The 4,669-nt window shown below is 42.6% G+C and overlaps 1 protein-coding gene across 4 annotated transcripts in view; it reads left to right on the top strand.

Moving 5' to 3' along the window:
- The window catches only part of hipk2 (homeodomain interacting protein kinase 2), a 62,233-nt gene that overhangs the window by 1,369 nt on the left and 56,195 nt on the right, over nt 1-4,669 (top strand). The window lies entirely within an intron of this gene.

Below are 4,669 nucleotides of genomic sequence, written 5' to 3'. Positions count from 1 at the left end.
TATGACCATTCACAAGGAGCGCAGTTGAAAAGTACAAGTGATCTTCCTGAAACTGAATTGCGGTGCATGGCCACAAAGTGTTAAGCATCAACTGTGTCCCTTATAGAAAGATTGATCTGTGTTTTGCATTCACTTTAATGAAGCTTTGAGGCTTCGGTGTTCGAACATAAAAAGGAACGTTGAATTTGAGACGTCCATGCAAAAGGTAATTAGTGCAAATTACATTCCCGGCTTTTCCCTTTGCCAGTGAAAGGGAGAGAGAGAGAGAGAGAGGGAGGGAAAAGAGACACTGGGGGAATTAATTACCTTGCCTGTTCCCCCTCAGAGGTTGACAGGGTTGTTATGTGCAGCCGTCATGGAAATGACCAAAGTCTTCTTTTGGGGGCTTTCAAAAAAGAGTACGGGCCCATGATGTTGATGACGACAGGTCGGCAACCGGACATTTATTATTCTCAATAAAAAGGCTGCTAGAGGTATTAATTACCAAAATCCATTTTTACCTGGTAGTTTCAGAACAGGGTGGTGAACCTGTCTTTTGTACAGTCCAGGGTTTTGGGTTTGGATCAGGCCCTTCTCTGTGGAGTTTGCTTGTTCTCTTTGTTCCGGGTACCCAACACGTTTAACTTTTTTGAGGACTATGCTTGTACTTCCATTTGAGTTGTAACTGAACCCTGCCAAAATGTACAGTCATTTAATTTTCCCCAATACTCTGTCACTTGTAAACATACGCACAGAAAAACAAACACGAATGTGACATTCCCCAATTTATTCACTTTTGTTGGAGGAATTGACCATTTTGAAAACAATTGTAGCATGTTTCACCACAGAATCAAATAAATGGTACAATTGATTCAGTGATTGATTCAATTGATCCTCCATGAACCGTGAAGTGGCCTACTACCACAGGGGCAAACATACACAAAGCTGACACTCCACATTTCCCCCCCTCTTTTGTTGTTTTGTTTATTTCTGTTTGCCATTTGAGTTACAGTTGACTCGCTCCTCTCAACCCGAGTTTAAAAAATGTGCATCTATTCATTTTACACCAGGCTTTACAAATCAGGAAGTTGCCTGCTAACACACAGATGGACAACTGTAATAGAAGTTTCTCTTTCTGCTGTTAACTGTTCAAATTTGGCATTTTAGTTATTTTTGTCTCTGTTCCTGTTGCTTTCTCCTTTTTGCTTTAGTCCAAACTGTACAAGCTTTGTCATCTGACAGATGGGCAAAGTGTGATTCGGACCCTGTCGAGGCGAGAGGTGGTATCTGCCACTGCGGTGTCGGTAGCAGATTGATATTTGATTAATCTTTCTACACAGTCACTGACGCTTCCCTTGTGCGATCTATACAAAGGGAATGTTGGCGCAGGGAATGTACACTGCCCTGACTTGGAAGGAAGTTTCTCCTCATAGGACAGAGCGACTTTCCCAGAAATGACTCCCAGCTCCATCTCCCTCCTTCCTCCGCTCACCCTTGTTTGGAGCCGCTTGATTGATCTCTTCCTCATAGGCCGCGACCCAGGATTACAGTCCAAGGTTGTGCCTTTTTAAACCTTGATTAGAATTGCAGGAAGAGCGCTCCGGGCTTTCGCAGTCCACGGCCAGGCCGCACCTTGTGGGGGGTTGTATTCCCAATCTTTCAGGATGGTGTATTGAGTTCAAGCCTGAGGACACAGGAGAACCTAAATGGTGGAGAGAGATGAGGTGATGCGTAAATACCTTGCAGGGAAGTGCAGTCATTGCTCTGCATATGTTTAGGTGCCATATTCACCTAGCTTTCCCACCACTTCCAAAAAGTGGCAGGAAAATTTGTCGCTCTTTGTATACTTCCTTTGTGCTTTTATTTCCACTCTTCGGGGAAGACTTGATGTCCGTGGGAACTGTTTTTGTGCCTATTTTGATGTTCATCCCCAAAGGTGCTTGATCTCATCTCTCATATTCTTCCACACCGATCTCATCTAACGAGGAAGTGAAACTAAATAAAACCCACTGTTCTTTGTGCTACTGATTTGCTAAACTTATATGTTAAAGACTTGCACAATTTGAGCTGTCAAAATGAGCTTTGAGGGTTTTGGATACAGGAAGGAGTGCCGCAGGACGCTTGAATGTGAGCACTGGCTATTTCCAAAGGGTCCATTTATTGGCTTTTTTCTTGATTATCTCAACCCAATAATTGTCGAACACGCCTCAGCATTGGCTTGAAATACTTTGTTTTTCCAGTTTAGTTTTGCATGCTCTCCGCTGTCACTTTTGTCTCCTATTTTAGTGCTCCTGACACGTTTTGCAGACCTCTAGAAAACTGAAAGCGTGGCTGTCTCTACCACATCAGTTGCTGACAGTTAATTTAGATCAACGTGGAAGAGTGAATGTTTTGAAGGCCCCCTTTCTCCTCTAGCACTATTGTTGATGCATGGTGTCAGTTGGGAACAGCTGCCTCTGACTCTGAGGAGAAGTAAAGGCCCCCAGTTAAGAGAAGAAGTATATCGGGCCTGGCTGTAATTAGTGCATAATAATGTGCAAAAAATGCTTTTTAGTACAGTTGCAGTAGTTCTTCTGCACAATCTCTAATATTCCTCCCAAAGATAATAATGCTTTCGGTAAAGAATTGTAGTTGTAGTCTATTGTTTGACTAAAAAATAAAGGATTGCGTTCGATTGTACATCACTGTGACCATGCATTGCATTAAATTGTGCAAGTGTACCTAATGTTGTGGCCAACGAGGCTACAGTACAGTACTGTATATTCAAGAGTTGAAGTGCACAGAACAATGCTTTGTGTACGTAGGAGTAACTGAAAACACATTTGTTTTTTTGCCCACCGGGATTTAGAAGATTATGCGTGATTGCTTGCCTTTACTTGTGTATACTTTGTGTTGAAATGGATTTGTAGCATTTAGGAAACTATTTTCTCTTTTCCGAGCCCCTTTGTAGTTCAGGCATCAGCACGATAAGAGAAGAAATATCTGATGAATGTTATTCTTTGTTGCTAAATGTGATACCGCCAGTAACTGCTCACTGGTGTAATTAGGTACGAAAGAAGGAGGTTCTGTACAGTCTGAAACATCCTGTGCTTTGATGTGAGCCACAGTTCAAACAAAGAGTTACATGTTACCACGTGAATGTGAGTGAATAAGGCCTTTTAAAGGTTGGGCCTATTAAGCAATCATTACACAGTGATTCCGAGACCAGAGGTGTCAAACTCAGCGGTACAGAAGACCAAAACTCATAGCACACTTTAGGTCTCGGGCCAAATGAATACAAATTAACTGAATAGACTAAAAGGAAATCTTATGGGAATCGATTCAAAAGATGAATAACATCCATCCTTACTTCTATCCTTACTTCCATCCATCCGTCCGTCCGCCCGTCCGTCCATCCGTCCATCCATCCATCCATCCATCCATCCATCCATCCATCCATCCATCCATCCATCCATCCATCCATCCATCCATCCATCCATCCATCCATCCATCCATCCATCCATCCATCCATCCATCCATCCATCCATCCATCCATCCATCCATCCATCCATCCATCCATCCATCCATCCATCCATCCATCCATCCATCCATCCATCCATCCATCCATCCATCCATCCATCCATCCACTGTGACGCTTTTCCTCACAAGGGTCGCGGGGCCCATCCCACCTCACTTCGGGCAGTAGGCGGGGTTGTTCCAAAATTAACTAAAATTAAACTTGAAACACGTGTTGCTTTGAATAAAAATCTGTCAAAAGTATAAGAATTATATATAAAAAATACAAATCAAAAACATCCATGCTGTCATTTTGCCAGAGATGTAAACTCGGAACTTGGCAACAAGTTCATCGATTTGGGGTGAGGCCTGCAAAGACTCATGATGGACTGCAGGCGTTTATCAGAGTGGCAACGCCTCTCTGACGTTTTATTCATTTTCATTATCTGCTCTGACAGATAAGTGCTACCAAAAGTTCAGTTTCTGAGTCGCACAATTTTCACGTTTGACTGTGCTATCAAACCTCTTTAATGTGGTCTTTTCTACAGACATGATCATTTCTAAGTGTAAAAAAAAATTATGGCCACTTCTAGTAATGGTGCACATGGTAACAATTTTAGTGCAATCAATGAACACTCTGGTTTCTTGCAGAACCAATTTCTTTGTTTGTTTTAAATATAAAATAGATGATTAACCAATTAATTGCTCGTTGTTGCCCTAGAGAACCTTAAGGTCACTTTTCTGTGCAGAACATGTCAAACAGTTTTGAGGGTGTATACCCATCCCTTTTCCGAATCTCTAAGCATAAACTTTAATTACTCCACATTGCATGCTCAGTTTGCTGTCTCCCATAAGCCACCAGTGAGCCTCTCAATTCTCACACACACATGATGTTTGCCTGCCCCACCCCCTCCAAATATCTTTTATCTGTCCCTCTATCCTGCTCTGTTTGTTGATAAGCTGAGAGGCCATTGGCCAGCACACATGGTGCCCATGTGACACTTTAGCAGAAACCCGATTGCCAGATTGTACAACACATGGAGTGTGTGAGTGTATGTGTGTGCGTGTGCTGTTTTGATAAGATGCTCTGCAGCTTTTCTGCCCCTCCATCCATTAACTTCCCGCCATCGTCGACCCTTGGTTAGTCCGCTTGCTTTGTTCTTTCACTAATCCCCCATACCAAAACTTGTATTTG

This window comes from Syngnathus floridae, chromosome 6 (assembly GCF_059516105.1).
Source record: "Syngnathus floridae isolate MCC-2025c chromosome 6, RoL_Sflo_1.0, whole genome shotgun sequence".
NCBI classification, from domain to species: Eukaryota; Metazoa; Chordata; class Actinopteri; order Syngnathiformes; family Syngnathidae; genus Syngnathus; species Syngnathus floridae.
Note: the sequence above shows the minus strand (reverse complement) of the source record. Positions and strands in the feature narration are given on the sequence as shown.